The 20,754-nt window shown below is 38.1% G+C and overlaps 1 long non-coding RNA gene across 1 annotated transcript in view; it reads left to right on the top strand.

The window, feature by feature from the left end:
- The first annotated feature begins 2,954 nt into the window (after positions 1-2,954).
- The window catches only part of LOC148219743 (uncharacterized), a 100,086-nt gene continuing 82,286 nt past the window's right edge, over positions 2,955-20,754 (top strand). Inside the window, exon 1 of the long non-coding RNA XR_015799669.1 lies at positions 2,955-3,056. This is a non-coding gene — a long non-coding RNA (uncharacterized LOC148219743). The remainder of the gene's footprint in view (positions 3,057-20,754) is intronic.

Raw genomic sequence — 20,754 nt, 5'->3', positions numbered from 1 at the left:
TGTAAAAAGGTATTTCTGAATAGAGTTTTTTGGTACTGTTTATTGGTTTGTCCAGTGTTAACTAGGACTGGTCTCTACCTTGCTAATGCTCATTCACCCTGTGAAGGTATCCTTTCAGGGAGGCAACTGTGTGTGACTGAGGGTTAAATTCCAGCCAGGAAAGGGTTGGAATTTAAGTCAATGTGATTATTAAGTCACTCAACATACAGACTGTATACAGAGGCATGATTATTACCACTTACCAGCAGCTGTTAGGTCACTGGTGTGCCTTGTATTGCAGTTCAGTGGTGCATTTTAAGAACTAAATCAGGATTTTTTTGGATGAGCTTCCCAATTTAGAGATTTTATTCAAGACAACACACAATGATGTTTTAAGGCAGCATGAAGTTCAAATTACTGCAGTAATGGATCATCTGAAAATGTATAAATCCAATTCCTTTTTATTTTTGGAACTCTTAATACCATTGCCATTGTAAAAGTACAGACTGAGTCCACCTCTGCAGGAATAAGTTGTACTTTTTTTTGCTGGTAAGACTCTTTCTCCTCCTAAATTCCCAAAGCAGTATTTTTTTCTACTGGTGATGTGATGACAGCTCAGAGATGGTGGCTTCAGTTCAACATTGAAAATATTAGAAAATTTATCCCTGATTTTACTACACATGTTGGAACATCCAATTTCACAGGAACACCCAATCATTTCGTGTATTTGCTGATCTGCCAAGTGATGAGAGGAAGATGTGATTTTTTATGACTTCCATTATCTCTTCTTCTTTTGTCCAGTGGATGCTGGAGGCAAGTCTCAACCATTAGCCCTTAGGATTTTCTGTAAACACATATGGTTTTCATAGTGATATTTTAGGATGAGATCATCTTAGTGGCAAAAACATTGCACAAAATCTTCCTTGTCACTAAACATATTATAAAATGTAGATGATTTCAGAGCAGGCAAGCAATTAAAGGAAAAAATGGTGAGCTATTTTTAAACGTCTGGATTTTAATTTTCTGTTTCTTGTCTGCTAGTTTAGCAGCCAAGACTGGAAGGTAGCAATTGCAAAGCTCGTTTAAATGATGTGCTTTAAAACAGTTGGCAATTGACTTTAACTGTAATTACTGGCTTCTTACCAGTATTTGCAGCTGTATAGTTAAGATTGGTGTTTTGAACCTAATTTTTGGCATTTATCTATATTGTTATATTACTTGCCTAATTACCTTTTCATCAGTTTTATTTAGAGCTTGCACTGAGATATAATTACTTGAATCCAAAAATTCTCTATAGATTGATTTCCATAAAATGGAAAATATGTCATTTGTTATTTTACCAGACAAAAGGTCAGCAAGAAATTTTTTTTCTCCTACTACAGAATTTGCTAGAGATTGTACAATGACCCTCTGCAAAAATCTGGCTTTGCTACTGTTAATCTTGTCTTCTATTCTGGGTAGAATAATATTTTGTCTGATTGTGGAACAGAGCCAAAAACCCTGTCAAAAAAAATACATTCAAAGTTTTCTAGCAGTTCCTAGTGCTGTGAATGGCTAACCTTTGCAGTAACTGGTGAAATAGAAGCACACACACAATTGTTTTGAGAGATCAGTGGCATAGATTGATAATCCTCTTTTAAAACATTTTAAATCTGCTCTGGTTATTACTCTGTTGTTATCTGTTGAAAGCTTGTATTTACTGGAAGGAAATCAGTCATGTGAGCGAAGAATTCAGGATCAGACCCAGTAGAGACAGAAAATTATTTTGCTCTCAGTTGATTAAAATATCTTTGCATACAGGGACTAGGTTGAGAGGATATGAGTTTAGAAAGAATAAATTCGTTGTTCAGGCACTGGAATGGGATTCAATTTCCCATTCTGCCACTCAGCACCTCTGTTCCTAGGCTCTCCTACTGTTGAATAGATAATAGCACACATTCATCCCTGCATTTAGTACGTGCATGTACCTTGCCATGCACAGTGTGCTGCTGATCTTGTCAGCTGAATATGTTGATATAATACAAGTGACAACACTGATAGCAATAATAGTGGGGAATAGGGCTGACAGACCTCATGAGGAGCAGAGCGTGAGAGGCAGGGTGCCCTCTAGCAGGTTGCCCTTCGCTCAGTACCAGCAAGAGATGGGCAGCAATGTCAGAGGTGAATGAGGACAGGGTGGAGGTAGCCTGTGAAGTCTCCCAAGGAGAACATCTGTGTCTCCCCAGGGCCTAGGTGTGATGCTGCCACATGCAAATTCAGTGTTTAGCTCTTCCACCTTTAACAGGCTTGTGCTTCTTGTCCATGGTACCTCCTGTGCTGAGCTGTGGCATCAGTCACAATGTCAAGATAAAATGACCATGAAGATCAGAGGCAGATGAAGAATGAGTCATGGTGTTTCTGCCATTAAAAAATACTTTTTTTCAACTTAAAATATACTATATTGTTCACAGAAGGATTTCTGCTATTTCTCTCATCAGCCCTTTGGCACTTAAAAGCTTCCTTTGTTTTATAAAAGGCCCAGATGCTGATTCAAAATTACAATATTAATTGGTGCAATAGCTGGATGGTAAAATTCTGTGTTACTGACAATCCTATCTTCATGGCTTGAGTTCTGAGCTTAGAGTCCTGCAGTGCAGATCAAAGTGCCAAAATGAGCCCAGTGGTGGAGCAGCTCCTAGTTGGAGTGCTTTAAAAACCTTGTCTTGCTCTGAGTGACAACTGATAAAAATGTTTTCTCATGCCCCAGAAGCCTGACATTGTCAGAGGTCTAAAGGATGGTGCTGTGTTAGTGTTATAGACCTGAGCTTGGCCCTGCAATTGCTGCTGTAACAAGCAAGCTGTGAGGCAGCCTCTGACGCCTCTTTGTCTTCCCTGCTCTGGTGAATCTTTCATGTGCTTTTCTCCCTGATTTTCCTCCCTCCTTACTGCTTTACTAATTAAAATTCTAATCACTCTGACAGCCAGAGCTAGGGGGAGAAAAAAATCATTCTTCCATGCTGCAGAAGGTAATTTCAAGGTGTTTTAGCTGCCAAAGAAACGAATGGAAATTAGACAAAGAAACTGGTTGTCAGAAGGGGGTGAGTTAGCTGCTGTGTGCCTTTCTACTGTAATAAAATATTAAACTTCCAAAGGAAAAAAGTAAAACGGGATTCATCCTATACATTATTGCCGTATATTTAGAGATAATATAGCCTAATTTACCTTTCTGAATAGGGAAAGCTTTTGGTATGTTTATTGACATCAGAATGATTTACTTACCTTGTAGTGAATGCAATGTCAAACATTTAACTTGGTTTGATGTGTGATTGCTGATGATATGTGCTACTTGCTTTTGCAAGCTGTGGTTAAGAATATTTATTTTAAATGTACAGCAGCCTGCAGACACGTATTTAAAATGATAAATAGTTCTTGTTGCAGTGCTGTGTGGTTCATGCTGCAGATACTGTGATACTAGAAATTATAAAATGTAGAATATTATCGCGGTCAAATCTCACCACCTGCTTTTTCAGACATTTTTCTGGCTTCAAATCAGTAATTTTTAGACCTACGTATTTCTTCAACGTGTATGCTTTTGTAACGAAGTTTAATAGCACACAGTTGTTTTAAGATGCAAAACATCCCCCCCACCTCGGTAATCTCAATTGTACAAATATATGAGCCGAATATAACCTCTCAAGAGTTTGCAGCAATTCAGTTTAAATAAACACTGCATCAGCTTTTAGCTACTGCTCGATCTAAATCCAAAGCTTACTCTCTGAGATATCAAAAAATATATGGCTTATTTCTGTTGCTACTGTTTTGTTTCGGCACTGAAGCGTGGAGTTAGGGAGTTTTACAGATAAGCAACTCTCATGGTATTTAGAGCCAGAGCATTTCAACATGTCTGAACCTTTTTCTTCAGCTTCAAGATAAAATGGGACAAGTAGATGATCATACTTGGACTACGAGGATGGTACTGTGCTCTGCTCTTTGTGTCAGAGCCAGTTTTGCACAATGTGGAAATGCTTCTGCAATGCCAGCCTTGTAACCAGAAGAGCCACAGAGTTTTGTCTGTGTTGCATCTGCAGATGCTTGCATGGCAGGTGTTTCAGGAAATGCATATCCTCTTCCTTATCATCCTCCCAACCTTTTCATAAACATACAATGGCAGAATCGTAGCACTTACTTCTGCTATTTTGACACGTCTTCAACAACTTTGCTAGAGTTCGTCATTTGTCTTTTACTGATGGATGAAGAGGATCCTCTACTCAAAGCTATTTCATTTTGCTTGTCACTCCCACAATACTTTTTCATTTGCAAGAGCAATTGTGACTCCCAGTTTTATCTTGAAAATGCCAACTGACTACTGGACCTTTCCCTTCTGGAACAGATATTGTGTGATTGAGGTAATGCATGCTTGCTATAATCACTTTTTAAAAGCCCTCATGAGACTTTTTTCGAAATCCAGCTAGTTCCACTTGAGCAGTTCACTCAGTCAGATGAAATTTTACCACAGTTACATGGTTGAACATATTTTTAATCAAGAAGTAGCAGTCTTTGAATGTACAACATACAGCGGTACTGAAAGAAGAATTGTTCTTCATTCTGCACAACAAAACTCTTTTTTTCCTGAAGCTCCTTCATTTTCACTGGGAAAAAAAAAGAGGAAAATCAGAAAAAAAAAAAAGTGTGGAATCCTTTACTTCCCACCAAGGGTGAAGAGAAGCTATACCTGGGAAAATGGAAACCACAGACAATTTGGTTTACACCTATTTATAAACCAGTTTATACTTTTTCTTCACTCTTCTCGATTTTCCTCAACCCAACATATCAAAAATATAAAAAAAAGGGGCATAAATATGTGTACGGAAGTGTGGTGACGCAGCAGGAGCTGCTGGGGCCACTGCCTTCCTGAGAGCATTGTCTCCATGGGAAAGGGATGGCTCTGAGCACCAGACGCTCACACACCGTAATGTGAGGGTCAACAAACAAAACAAGAGGGGTTCTTTGGGCTTCCTGTGCAGTTTACTGATCTCACACAGAACGGAACCAGGGACAAAGAGCCCAGAACAAAGGAAGGTCCAGGATTATATGTGGGATCGCGGAAGGCGGGGTATCAGAACTTAGGGCCAATGGACTGAGGGAACAGGGGTGGTGCAGAGGCGGGACTAAGGGGTAACAACCAACTGGGATTCAGAGGAGGAGTGACTAGGAGCAGGGACCAATAGGGGAATCAGAGGGTGAGGAACATTCTAGAGCTGGAGTGTGTGAAAAGGATGACATAACTGGGTACTCTAACATACGATTACAAAGAATTGTGGGAGAACATTCCTCCATGTCTTTAAAGGGGCATTTTCTGCCAAGGCTTCTGGATCACAGCGTCCCATACCACAACTCATGGGATGCAACAGAAGAGGAACTGGGAAACTGAAGAAACTCAGTTACGAGAACTGCTTGTTTTTAAATGAAAGCACTAACATTGACACAGGACTTATTTTACTTGGACAGTTGCTGAGCCAGCTCTTACATGCAGGTTTTACCAAATGAATGTGTGCAGTTATCTTTGAAAATGTCACTTAATTGTCAGTGTTAAAACTGTGTAGGAAGTGTTTAGATCGTACCTTTATTGAGGACTCTATCAGTTGATCAAAAATCTCTGAGCAAGAGGCAGGGATGTGTCTTTAGGCAAAAATTACTGAAAAAAACCCAAACCCCACTAGATTTTTAAAACTGGCAATGATTCAGGAAGGTGTTTATTTTGACTGATCTGATTCATGCATGATGACTAAAAATTTGTCATCTACATTAAAATAAAAAGCAAGACTAACAGCTGTTAGCTGTGGCCACCTCACTGACCTCTGATATTACAATTCCTCCTTCTAAGTATTAACTGTTTCACATTTGCCTCTGAAATCAAATAATGAGCCCTACTTAAAGAGAATTGGTCTTTGCAAAAATAAGTTTTTAAGGGAATAATTATTTACCAGCATTATCTTCTTGACATTGTCATCAAGATGACATGGATGGCATGGAGAGCTGATGTTAACTACAAAATTTATTACAATAGATGCAGTTCTTAGATGGTGTAAATCTGACATTTATGTTGTTTTCATGTATCAAGTATCAAATGACGATATATTATTTGTCTTATGGATATCAAAAACAGTGTGCTAAGCCTTTAAGGGATAGCTATGAGATAAAAATTAATTGAGTAAAAGTGGTGGAAATGCTATGCATTGGAAAAAGAGGGTTTAGACTCACTGAATTCTTAACCCAGAAAGTGGAAAAATAGCCAGAAAAAGTTCTTGAGAAAGAGTTTAAGATGAAGTTTTGAGATGCCAGCAGAGAAATCTGTAAAAATGTTAGTCAGCTTTTCTTTACCAGGGAGATACAGGGACACAGGAGGTCCAGGGATCCTAGGGAGCTCTGACGGTCATGTTTCTCAGCCTCATACTCAGAGCAGGGAAAGATGAGGCAAGGTTCATCAAGTCAGCCATGGCCTTATCTATTGGAGCTTTGGAAGCTTCAAGAGTGAAGCTTTCACCTCATCTCTGCCTCAAAACTATATCTGAGCTTACAGTTCCCTTCCCTTGTAGGTGTGCCTGAACTCTGTTGTTACAGAGTGTTCTGGTTAGGGCTCCCTCAGTCCTTTTGGCTGGAGACCTTCCACCTTCGCATAAAATAAAGAAATACTCACTGAATTAGAAAGAGGAAATTAATCTCATCAGTGGTGGCTGGTCCTCAGTCTAATGAGTACTTAATTTTTTATACACAAGGAGAGAACACTGACACCATGACTTGAAAGACTTCTCCCCTTTGAATACCCTTGTTGTCTCTTGGAACAGAGGGATCTAAATGCCTTCAGGCAGAGGTGAGATTGAACCCATCCAGGACAGAAGTCCTAATCACTCAACTATTAAGTAAAACAGAGCTACTACAGTTCCCTCCCATTCTTGGAAACGATGTCATTTAATTGCCCTTACTTTTCTTACAAACTAGCCAGAATTTATAAGTTTCCCTGAAGGTAAAATATGAAAATGAAGACGTGTGGGAGGAGTGGGAGCAGAGGAGCAGATTTACAGGATAGAAAACAAAGAAAAAAATAGTACATAGTTTTATTTAAATGTATCAAATGCTTTTTTTGTTTGTTTGGGTTTTTTTTTTTTTTGTTGGTTTTGTTTTCTTTTTTTGTTCATTGTTTGTCCACCCATCTGAAAAATTAATATTTTGCACAGTCATAATCAGGGCTACTACTATGTCCATATCCTCATAAAAAGAGACAGTTGCATAATGAGTATTTAAAATCTGTCTTTTTAAATATTATGTGTAAGTTTGCTTCAGTATCTGAAGGGCTAAAGAAAGAAATTTGCAGATTTGTGTCAAGTGGCAGTTGCAAGAAAGGATTTTGGCAGCATTTCATGCAGCAGTTTCTGAATTCTCCTTCCCTTCATTTCCTCTCTCAGCAGCCAACAAAATGAGTTGACACAAGGCAAATGCTTGCCAAAGAACTTTAACAAGAGGCAGTTTTTAATTAACAGGGGCCAAAGAAGGTGATAACCCCAAGGGTAGCAAGGAGAAATTAACATGGAAAAGCAGTTCCACGCTTCCGTGGGTCCCAAAAGGCCATTCGTATTAGTGGTGTCTGTTCTGATTGAACCTTTTCCATGTCTTTTTATTGATTCCCTTGTCAGAGTCTAACAAAAACACTGCTGGCCGTCAGTTGTTTGCTCGTGGTGGCAGCTTACGGCTCCAAACAGCTTCCTTGTAAAACATTCAGCACAGCAAGGTCTGTCACTGTGGTTAGCATTTCCCAGAAATGATTAATTTTCTGAAACCCAGAATAAAACCCAACAAAATTAAAGCTAAAGCCTACTGAAATGAAAGAAATTCAGTTCACAGTTTCTCTCCAAGTAACTATTTCATCCTATTAGCTGTTTGCCTGGCTTAGAGTAAAATGTTTTAATTATTAACCTTTTTAAAGTGAGATTTCAGAGCAGATAATCATGCTGGCTGTTTCAGAAAGGATTTAGCCATTTAGCATATCTGGCACTTGCGGAAAGTACTTTTAAAAAATAATATCCTGTGGATAAATATTTCAAGTTTCTCTTCCTGGGATGAAAATGAATAATAAATAAAGCTTGTAAGAGCTTGAGGAAAAACCTGCCTAGCAAGCAAATATAAATAAGTAAAAAAAGAAATGTAATAAATAAATGAAAAGCTGGCACTTTTATGTGTATCAGTGCCTGTTCCAAATTCAACTAATGCCAAAAGGTGGAGGACCGTTCTTTACAACATCTCAGGAAAATCCATGCTTATTTTTGTATATTTCTGTTGAACAGTCAACTCCAGATAATAAATACTATAATTCAATAATATTTGAATGACTTTATAGAGGAGTGCCAGTGTTTACCTTCCTACTTCTTAGAGACATAGAAGAAGGGTGTCATTATATGAAATATGTTCTTATTTTCTTCTTCAGAGGTGGGCCTAAGTGTTGATGTTCACTTGGTTAGTTGACTTATTCAAAGAAAGTGTGGTTCTCCCATTCCACTTGAAAGAATGTCAGCCTCAGCCCTTCAGACATGTTAGGTATTTGAGTAGACAGTGTTGGAGTCAGTAAATCAAGACTCTCTGATTTTTTCAGAGTAAAATTAGAGTGCAAGGATTGAATTAAAGTTTTTGAATGAAATAAGTAAGTGAATAGATGGAATGAATAAGTAAGTAAGTAAACGGAATAAGTTTTAAGTGTTTTTAGTGAGTAAAAGGTCTTAGATGCCTGAGAAATAGTATATGTTCTAATGAAGGTTAAAAAACATACTAGTGTTTCCTTAGAGGCTCCAAGAACCTAGCTTCAGACATAATAGAGTTAGAGTTAAGAATATTGCTTACATTTTTCAGTTAGAACAAGATAGGCCATGTACGTAGTCTATACATAGTCTGGCATGCTAAGAAACTAGGATTCTAATAGATTAAGAAGTAGTGGTCCGAGTTTGTGTCTTAGCTAGTTGGAAAGTTTCTATAAAATAACATGCATTAAGGAGAGCTTGTGCTCTATGCCATAGCTTTATGCCATGTGCATTTTGCCATTGCATTTTGCCACTGCAGTTTTGCCATTGCTTTTTGCCACTGCTTTGCTTTGTTTTTGCCTTTGAGACTGATGTGCTTCTGCAATAAATAACTTTATAGCAACTATTAACTTGCTTGGCCTTTTAAAGAAAAATAAGCCCGACAGTGTGGGTGCCCTAGAGGCACCTGGAAATTTGCCTAAACCTCACAGACAGACTCTGTCCTTGGAAAAGCATGCACAGCTCCCACTGACTTCAGTGGCAGTGACACCTTCTTCAGGGTACAAAGTTGGCCTCTATACCACATCCAACTTTCTTTTCAGCCCTCTTTACAAGAGCGAAGACTGATTGTTGTTTATTTGCACTTATTGTTTCCAGTGTTTTCAGAGTGCACTTTACCAGGAGTGCACATTAATGCCAAAAAAAAAATCTAGTCTGAGATCAAACACTCCATCATACTGTGAGTGAAAATATCTGAGACAAGTGAGAGTGGAAAAATGCCAATGAACTTACTGGGGAAAAATCCAGTGCACATAGAAGACAATATGTACATCTATTTAATGAGACATGTACCCATATATACAAAATGTTTGAATGTTTCATGTAATGATGCCAAAATTATATCCTTTTTTGCAATGGGCTAGAAATGTAAAACATTGAAGTATTTTATCTTCTATCTCCCTTTTTAAAACATCATGGGAGTGACAAATAATTTAATCTTTGTTCCCTTGGCTGACTGCAGACGTCAGTGGATAGTAAGATCTCTGTGATGATCTGCGACCTGCACAATGAGACTCCTTGCTAGTCACAGTTTCTTTTGATTGCTTACATTGTATTAGCTGATAATGTTCTCCTCTCTGACTGTTTGACTAAAAAGTCAAAGTGGAAAGAACACAGTAGATAGTAAACCATGAATAATTAATCTTTCAGATTGATTTTCAGTGTATAATCATTACTAGGGTGATGTACTCTATCTTCAGGAGTCAGAAAGAATGGCAACTTTGTGCTCATGCTTTTATTATTTAGCAGATGCACATATGTAAACATTTTAATAGGAGAAGTTTTCATGTTCTGCAAGAACACCATTTTGTATCAAAATACATTCAAAAGCAGCTGTGGATTTTGAGTATTGCAGTGTTTTGTTTCATTGAAAATGGGAGCTGGGGAAGCTGGGCCATCCTCAGACATCTGCAGTAACTGTCCTGACCAGCCTAATGTCCTTTAATGAGCAGGTGAAACGCCTGGTGGATGAGGAAGAGCGTTGGGTGTAATCTACCTGGACATCAGCTAGGCCTTCAATGCTGCCACCCACATCATTCTCCTGGGAAAGCTATAAACCCACACCCTGGAGGGGTGCACACTTCACTGGGTTAAGGATGGGCTGGATGGCCAGGTCCAGGGAGTGGTGGTGAATGGAGTTACACCCAGCTGGTGGCCAGTCATGAGGAGCATTCTTCAAGGCTCAGTATTGGGGATAGCCCTGTCTTTATCAACAACATGAATAAGGGGATCAGTGAGTTCACAGATGAATAAGTTGGGAGGAAGTGTTGATCTGCATGATAGCAAGAAAATTTTGCAGAGAGATCTGGAAGGCTTGATGGATGAGCTGAGGCCAATTGAATGAGGTTCAATGGGCAAAGGGCTGAGTCCTGCCCTTAGGTCTCAAAAACCTCATGCAGAGCTACAGGCTTGAAGGCAGAGTGGCTGAAAAACTGCCTGGTGGAAAAGGACCTGGGGGTGCTGGTTGATAGTGGTGGAACTGTGCCCAGGTGGCCAAGAATGCCAATGGCATCCAGGCCTGTATCAGCAATAGTGTGGCCAGCAGGAGCAGGGTAGAGTCTCCCTGTACTGGGCCAGATCTTGAGTCCTGTGTTCAGTTTTGGGCCCCCCTCTACGAGAGAGATTGAGAGGCAGCAGAGCTGGGGAAGGGTCTTAAGCACAAGTCTGATGAGGAGCAGCTGAGAGAGTTGAGGGAGTTTATGCCAGAGAAAAGAAGGCTCAGGGGACACTTTATCACTCTCTACAACTGCCTCAAAGGAGGTTGTAGCCCGGTGGGAATTAACCTATTTTCACAGGCATCTAGCGACCGGATGAGACAACAGAGCCTCAGGCTGTGCCAGGGAAGATTCAGTTTGGACATTGAGGAATAATTTCTTCACAGGAAGGGTGTTTAAGCATTGGAATGGACTGCCCAGGGAGATGGTAAAATCTCCATCCCTGGCAGTGTTCAAGAAACAATTGTGTTATGGTTATGGCACTCTGTGTTATGGTTTGGTTGATATAGTGGTGTTGGGTCCAAGGTTGGACTTGGTCTTGGAGGTCTTTTCCAGTCTTAATGATTCTATGATTCTATGATCTTCAACCCATTTCCAAGACTGCTATAGTTTAAGTAGCTATTGTTAACTCTTATAATTTGTAATTCAGTCTCAGTACTATTACAGAAGAACTTTATGAAAATCATTTTGAGCAGTGTCGCTAACAGTTTATTTCCATTAAATTGCACATTATTACCAGCACTATTGATATTAGTATTATTTGTACTATGATCCAAAAAGCATAACTCAGAAATAGACTAAGATCTGTTGTTTATCTCACATAGCTGATTAAGTGTGATTTTAAGTGCAGTGTCCTTTTCTTGCTCTTTTTGGAGATATTTTCACCCCCTCAGAGGAGGTCATCCAAGGTAAATGTTGTCACTGATGCTTGACTTGCCATGACTAAAATGGCAGCTGTGTAACAGCTATGTAACAAGCGCTGTTTGTTTATCTATTTTTTATATTTAGAGGAGATGGTAATTGACATTAAACAGTAGCAGCTATGGTAACGAGATTATTGCAACTAGAGAGACTGTAGATATCAGCATCCATTGTACACTGGAACCCATGAGACTTCATAGCTGCTCTTTGTTACTTGGCAATACGTATTCTCAGAGATAACCCTTTCTCAGCCCAAAGAAAAGAGAGATCTTGTTGTGTTAGATTTTTTTTAAACCTTTTTAAGTTTTCCAAATAAAAACTCTACATAGTTTCCAGCTGAAAAACCCTATAATGCATCTAGGCTGGCAGTGTTTTTTATTATCTCCGTATGTCACCATTTAAATAAAGACAATGAACACTGAGAAAACATTAATCTCCTCTTCCCCCCTCTTGAAAATAAATCTCAGAGAAAATACTGACAAATGATATTTTAATTTGTTTGACTTCTAAAATTATTAAATAATTATGAAACTTCTCTTTAACAACTGGTTGAAGTACTTTATATGCTTTGCTCAAAGAGATGCAGTTTCCAGCTAGTAGCAGTGTGATTGATTTTTCCATATCAGATACATTGTTATGGTCTATTGCTTCCATAGCAAACCTATAACATCTGTCTTCAAACTCAGGCTGCAGTCCTGCACTACTCGGTGATACTTTATGCAACCACATCCTTCCATTACAAGTATGACTGGATTAATATTGATTTTTCCCTCTTGTCCAAGACAGAAGGTCCATCTTAACAGCAATAAATTACACATCTGAGATATGAGGACATGCTTGGTCCTCCTTGGTCTTCATGCCACAGATTATTACTTTGCCTTGAAACCAATTTCTGATTTTTTTAACCCATTACAAGGGCTGAAGTTGAAAGTTGTCTCCAGGTTTAAATACTTTTTGTGTTATGTTGACAATAAAAATTCACAGTCGCTGGTCCTAGAAACAGCTTTTAAGTCTAATCATGAGTGGTGAGAGTGATCTTCCAAAGACTGTGCACAGGCAGGCTTGGAAATAAAACTGTGAAGAACAGCACTAGAGCAGGAATGACAGGCAGTGAGAGCTGACCGCTTGCTCAGAAAGTCAGTCTAATGAGGGCAGTACCAAAGAGAGTAACAAGGTAGCACTGAGCAGCAGTACTGAGTAGCAGACACAGCTCTGTTTCAAGGGTGAGGATGCACTGAGTTAATGATGCACCTTTTATGGATGTCATGTATGATACTGCTGTCAAATCCCTCTAGACTGGTGAAACTTCTCAGAGTTTCCTTTTCCAGCCTTACTTGGCTGATGAAGGGACACAAAATTTTCAGATCCACAATTTGGAATGGGGAACAAATCTGCAGGAAATTGTTCAGTATAGACAGTTTTATGGCTCCTACTCGATTTCACTTGAAACACCAGATCCCTAATGGTGCTTTGCATACTTTGTGGTGTTCTGCAGTGGTACTGACTGGTCACTCTGGTGCTTTTAGGCAATGTTTCATTAATATGAGTTTTATTTTGCTGTTTTCCTGGTTCGTTTGAAGTATTTTTGAAGCAGGAAAGACATTTTTAATATGCTGTTAAGAGATACAGGCTTTTTAGTCTGACAGAGACATGTATGTAAAGATTGAAATTAATGTATTGGGCTGAATTCTGGTGTAGAAGGAAATGATGGAGCTGCAGGGATGTCATAATAACCAGTTGCAAACACAAGATCCCTCTCAGGAAAGGAATTGCTGAGCCAGTGGCTCCTGAAAGCCCTGGACTACCACAGAGGTGGTACCACTGTGTGTGCTCAGTCCTCATGAGGGCATCATCTTTTCCCTTACAGGTAACTCACCCTGGGCCTGGGGTGACTATCTTCCCTTCCCTTCCCTTCCCTTCCCTTCCCTTCCCTTCCCTTCCCTTCCCTTCCCTTCCCTTCCCTTCCCTTCCCTTCCCTTCCCTTCCCTTCCCTTCCCTTCCCTTCCCTTCCCTTCCCTTCCCTTCCCTTCCCTTCCCTTCCCTTCCCTTCCCTTCCCTTCCCTTCCCTTCCCTTCCCTTCCCTTCCCTTCCCTTCCCTTCCCTTCCCTTCCCTTCCCTTCCCTTCCCTTCCCTGTTCAAGCAGCAGTTTCACCAGTTTGCTGTAATCTAGAACCATCTAAACAGGTCTTCCTGTACAATAATAGTTTTTCTAACCCAGAAGCCTATTTTTAACTGCATTGAGAAGCTGTACTTCTAGACAAGTTGAAGGCTACTGAGTTTATTAGTTTAGAGAAAGTATAAAAAAAGGCTAAAAATGGTTAAAATCCAGAAAAAATCCTAGTCTACTTCTTTAAAATATAAAATGTACTTTTTGCTTTTCCTGTTGGCCTCCTTTTTTCTTTTTATAGAACATATAAACTTCTCTATTAACCACCAATTGTATGTGGTCAGAATAAAAAACAGCCATAACTCAATAATAGTTTTTCTCAGGCTTCAAGTTGTGCTGATGGTTCAGCAAGTATTTCTTATTAAATCAAAATTCTCCTGGATAAAATAATGATAGAAACAGCAGGAAAAAATATCATCTTACCAGCTATATCTTTTACAGAACATACCTGTATAGGACCGTCCTTTTAGTGAATTATATCTGTAACTTGGAAAGGTGTTCTCCTCAGCAATCATTGTCTAGCACTGAAGAATATTAGCAAGAAATGTCTCTAGTAGAATATGAACAAGAGGGATAGCAAACTTTATTCAAAATACAGACTGAAATCTATATTCAAAATATTTTCTAATGCTTATGCAATATATTCAAAGCACATCTGCTAGAAGAAACCCTGTTCACAAGCGTGAGATGAGGATAGATATAGTTTTTCTCCAAAGACAGCAGCTCTAATATTCTTAGGGAAAAAGAAAAAAAAAAGAAGGAACAAAACTCTATGTTAAAGTTCTGCTAAAGTACAACAATGATAACTAAAACGAAAAACATTGAGCCTGTAGCAATTTTAGATTCTGCAAAAAGCCTTGGCTAAGCACACCAGCAGCTTTCTGAAGACAGTTCTGAAGCTTTATATTTTCTTGAAGATTTTCTATGCAGTTAGGAAGCTTAGACAGAAATCTTTCTAGTTACTGGAGAGAAAAATGCTTTTGGAGTGGGCTCAAAGTTCAAGCTAGCCAAATATATGCATAAGGTTGGAACAGCTTACCTCAGTTATCTCTAAGTTCACTGGTAGATGGGGAAATGAAGAGTAAACGAAGAGAAATTGCCACCAATGTGAAGGGAACATGCATTTCTTATGTTGTTATAGTGAACATGGAAGTTGAAATACTTTGTAAACAAAATCACTGTATATAAAGCTGCCATAGTTTGAATGCTAATAGTAATGTGATAAAAGTTTAGATTACACTCCCAACCAAGCAAATACAACAGTTTTTTAATGTGTTTATAAACTGATTTTATTCACAAATTATTTGCAAATGAGTTTTTTTCATCATTTGCTGTTTAGAATTTCTTGACAGTATTTTATGTGAAGAAACTTCATTCAGATTTGTATCATACAGATTTTTGACTGGGAGCAACTATTTGTGTATTCATTCATTTGTCCTGTGACAGGCATATTGCACAGGTGGCTAGCCTTATGTCTTAATGTGGCCGTCTGAGCTACCTAGGGGCGTAAGTGCCTTCCCTTTTGTCAAGAAAAGGCTAGAGATATTTCTTTCTTTGTTAGTCTTTTTCCTCTTGTTTTTTTTTTTTTTTTTTTTTTTTTTTTTAATAAACTTGTTATCTTGGTGCTTAAGTGTTTTGTCCTCATGGCAAAGTGTTAATAGCTGTTATTCATGTCACAATGTTTCAAACGGGACCTTTAAATTGTTATGGTTTTCTCATTTCCATTAAAAAGAAATATTTTTGTATACTGATGTACTCAAGATTTAAAAGTCTTGCTGGTCGACAGGAGTGAAACATTTTTCTAGGAACAGAGATTGGGTTACTAAGTTTTTAAACAAATATAGTTTATATTAGGGTAGGTTTTGGGTGAAAAGTCCTTTTTGGTTAGGAATATTGGTGTAAATAGAAAAATATATTAGATTTGTGGTATCAAAAAAAAATCTTTCTTATGCCATAGAGGTTTATAGCATGATTTTAATATGTAACTTGATGACTCTCTTATGAAAGAATTGTTGGAGCTAATAATTTCTTAGATAGGTGAAAAACGCCTCCAGTCTTTTTCTTGCAGGAGTATTTAATTGTTTTCACTAGAAATGCAGTGATTATTTCCTTCACAATAATACCATACTGTGATACTGTATTTGATTAGCATGAAAAATTATTTCAGCGTAGTCCTATTTGAAAATGTATTTGTGATATTTTAAAATAACCATTAAACAATTCTTAAGATGACATTGTTCTTAAGAAGACATATTATTCTACTAGATTACATTTTCCTTCAGCATTACTAAACGCTTTGCTTATTACTTTATTGTGTTGCATAAACTGTCAATATGCATAACTAAAATCTAAAATGGGAAAGGGTGGCACATGATAGAAACTGCAATCATAGTTTCAAACCCCAGCTATATTTATTCTCATATTTGGTTTTGTAATATTTAAAGCATTAGTACATGAGATACAATATTGCAATTTTATGAGTCTCATTAGCGCCTTCAATCAGTGAAAACAAGGCTAAGGTGCGTGAGGTGCTGCTGCTGTTTGAAGGCAGTGAGGAAATCCAGTGTTCCAAGGCAGATATAATCTGTCAGGTTTTGAAGACGAGCAACACTTGTATTCTACTTCTAGCCAGGTGAGAGTGAAGGTTCTATGACTCTAACTTCCTTTGACTTTTTATCTTTGTACATCCGCTAAAATTAACCCAAACCCCTTCCTGCAAACCTGGTCTTGGCAGAGGAGTCTGGGTGCCTTGCATTTTGTGAGGAGTGATGTGCTCAGATGGGATACCAAGGCTGATCTCCTCCAGAGGCCCCTCCATGCTCCTGTGCATGCTCCAGCCTTAGTGTGCTGCCACCCCAAACGAGGATTAGCCTGGATATTTTTATTGTCTCAAATTATTTCAAATTCTCTTAACAGAGGTGATAATGAGGGATTTTCATATTCATAGACTCAAAGCCATCTTCCTCCTAGCCATGGAAGAATTGTAAAGGGGTTATTATAAAATCAAGCCTGCACTGTGTATAGTGTAGCTCTGAAACATAGTTTTTTATTCCTTGAATAAATTAATTGTTTTGGAGAAGTATATTTTTATATTTGAACACAAAACAAAGGCAAATTGGAATATAGCCTTATCTATCCTTATTAATATAGCTTCAAGAGTGTTCTTTCACAATACCATTAAGATTACAAGCAATATACTGAAAAGTTACAGAAAAACTACTGCAAATAAGTATTCTTTGTTACTATGTATTACAATAAAATCCTTAAGTGTAGTGATCAAATACTACTTATTCTAAGATTTCAATATGTATGCTGTGTTCCAAGGAAATCTCAGCACAGTGTGGAAAAGACCTGAAAGAGTCTAGCCATCTCCATTGCTTCCCATAATAACTTGAGTTTGCCCTAAGGCAGAAGCTTCAGAAGGAACTGAATAGATCCATTACTTATGAAAACTTTGAAACACTATAAGAACCTGGAGTGATATTTCATGGAAGAAAAAAAAACTGTGGCAGATTTCATATCATTTATAGGCTCCCAAAAGACAAACACCATTTCCTAAAAGGGGATATATATACAGAGGCAGATGTTATAAATACATGACTCATATCAATTCAGCAGTATTCCCTGAAATGACCTTGCAAATCAGAGAAGACAAGTTGGGTATTCCACTGAGGAAACATTGAATGTGCCTACATGAGCTTTTAGTTTTCATCAGGAGTGTGCTTTTGAAGCAAATCTCCAGGTTGTCTCTACTTACTTCACTTTGGTCCACGGCACACAGACATCAGCTTACTTAGTCTGGTTTTCTTTTAGATGAAACTAAAATGAAATACACTTGGAAAAGCCACTTCATGCATCCCAGCCACAGCCTAGGAGAAATAGTCCCCAGAAGAAAAAGTAAGAAAGAGTACACAAACCCCCCTGAAATGTGTGTTGTGTGTGTTTCAGGCCCTTGCCATCAGCTACAGCTCCCCAGGGCTGTTTGGTTGCTCATGTAGACCCAGCAAAAGCTGGTGCAGATTGCTGTTGGGGATGTACACTGAGAAAGAGTGTATCACTCAAAAGAAAGATCCTGTGGAATATTACATTTCACAGTAAAGAAGTGTAGATAGGATGGGGAAAAAACACAGTCAATGAATTTTTGTAAGAATATTAAAGCTATGGGTAGCAGTCAATGAACCTTGCAGTGGGATTACTGTGCATTATTAATAGCCTGCTTATTTACAGTGGTAAAAATGCTTTTACTTTCTCAAAAACCTATATAATTTTGAGTTGACATATTAAAGGCTTCAGAATCTGTCTACGTGTGCACATTTTTCTTATATTTTTTGAGTTTTCCTTTGTGAAAGGGTGAGTTAATATTTTCTTTATTTAAGAAAAATGAGAAAAAAATGTTGGCTAAGATATTTTCTGTGGCTGCTGAAATTAATAATAAACTGCAAGTATCTGTGTGATACAGAAATGTGTATGACTTTGTGTGGTTAGAAAGATGTGCCTTCTCCCACATGCCTTTATCAAAGGAGTTTCTAGAGAAAGCCAAGTACCTTAAAGGACTTTAATGAAAAATATAGCAGCAACTGTGAACATATCTATGACGTTTGCCAGATTGTTGATTGTGCCCCACTGGACATGAAACAGTAAAAAAGAGAATAAATGAAATTATAAGGAAAAATCTGGTGTGTTTTTCTTGTAAGAAGACTACGTATATGCTGGAGAATTCCTGATGGAGCCCTTGGACTGTGTCTCATCCTCATGCTGCTGTTAAAGGAGACAGGCTGGTTATTCTGGTTGTCTAAGTTCATGGCCCATCGTGAGGTGGCCTTCCCAGGTATGGTTGTAAAATCATTGAATCATAGCATTTGGGTTGAAAGGGAATTTTAAAACCATGGCTGCAACTCATCATTTTGGGCTGGGACACCTTCCACTAGACCAGGCCCCATCCAACTGTCCTTGAACACTTCCAGGAATGGGGCATCCACATCTTCTCTGGGCAGCCTGTAGCAGTGCCTCACTAACTCCGTAGGAAAGACTTTCTTCTTCATATTTAATTTAAATCTATCCCATTTCAGTTTGTAGACATTTTCCCTCATGCCCTTGGAAGAAGTCAATCTCCAGCTTTTTTGTAGACCTTTCTGGAAGCTCTCATTGGGACTTAAAACCCCAGCTCCCTTAGCCTGCCTCCAACAGAGGACATGATGACAAAGCATTTTAGTTTGCTACACACTTGAAACAGTGCAACTCAGAACACTTTTTTATAGCTTTAGACATTTCTTTCTGCCACCTGGCAAAACTATCTTACTGCCTAATCTTGTTGGGAATAGGCATAGGTACAACAAGATTATCATATCATTTCTGCTAGAGTGGGATGTTTTAGTGATTCTCTGTCATTAAAGTCAATAAGGTTAATTATAATCATCATAAGGTGCAGCAACACTGGGTTTAAACTAGAGTTTTCCTGTCCTCGAGGAATGGTTGGTAACTACAACAAGAAAAATTAAACCAAAAGAGGCACAAGTTGGTGTATTATACCATATGCAATTATATGTCATCACACATAAGAGGGGGAATATTACTAAAGAAGAAGAGAGATCCAGGGGGAGTATAAGTGAAGTCTGGTGGCTTAAATACTGTGAAATTTTATAGAATCATCAAGACTTATCATGAACACTATTCACTATCAGGCAACTGATATCACAGTTGGGAATCATTTGGCTTAACAGGATCCTTTGGGAGTCACCATTTTATAATAAATTCTTTGCTAGTCTGGCTCTGCCAAAATGAGGTGGTACATTCTGCATTTTCTGAGTCTTGCAAAACTCACCATGGCTTCTTCTGGAGCATTTTATAAACTGTGGTACATTGAAGTGCAGTGTAAAACAACAGAGTACAAAAAACCCTGAAACAATTCCACAAAAGAAACCACAACAAATCAGGGTGCTATTTTTAATAAGGTACTTGACTAAAGTGATGTTGTTGACACTGGAATGACATCTCTCACTCATATAGTATAAATGTTTTGCATTTAGATTTTACTGAATCTGTCTGCTTCTGCTTTCAGTGACACATCCTTACTAAACAAGCATCATAGAGAGGAGACAGTGCTTGTATTTTTGTTTTTCTTTAAATCTGAACTTCAGTGTTTTTTTTAAAGAAGAGAAAGAATTCTGCTAGTTTTCTGTTTGTTTGCTTTTTCCATACTGTAATCATTAGGGCAAATATCTTGGCTCAGGTTAAATACAACATTTAGTTGTTATCTTTGGCAGATGGATATTTTTGATGGTAGAATGAATTTGAAGCCCTGTGCTCAGAGTTCAGAGGTCATGTGTGAATTTGTTATGCTTTCTGGTTAACTCAACAAAATAAATGAATCTGGTGAAATTCTCATGAAGTGTTTATTTTTTAATGTTTCCATAGTATAGAGTAAATTATAATTTATGAAGTGTAATTGAAGAAAAGTCTAGAGGAAGTTGTGTATATGATTAGGGGATTATTAAATCAACTTTATTGTGTTTTCAAAACTTAAAATATTTTACAGTTACAATAAATTGTTTGAGAGTGCTATCAACTCACAAATTTTAATAATTTACTAAATATTCTGCTGTGAAGTGGAGTATGTGGCCAAATCCCAGGGTGGTTTGTAGACAGAGTATTGTAATAGTAATACAATATTTTGTTTTTACCTAGATAATGGAAAAGTGATCTGTTTTTATCCGTAACACATGGTGATTGTTCATTAGTTTTAATGAACTGTATCTAAGAACTTGCAAGAGTTAGGAGGATGGTTGACATCCCCCTGCTTTTTCTCCATCTGTTGCAGGCTGTTAGATACTGCTGTTGAATGCAAGGAGGGAGCATCACTTATTACCTC

Source organism: Sturnus vulgaris, chromosome Z (assembly GCF_052056855.1).
Source record: "Sturnus vulgaris isolate bStuVul1 chromosome Z, bStuVul1.hap1, whole genome shotgun sequence".
Lineage (NCBI taxonomy): Eukaryota > Metazoa > Chordata > Aves > Passeriformes > Sturnidae > Sturnus > Sturnus vulgaris.
Note: the sequence above shows the minus strand (reverse complement) of the source record. Positions and strands in the feature narration are given on the sequence as shown.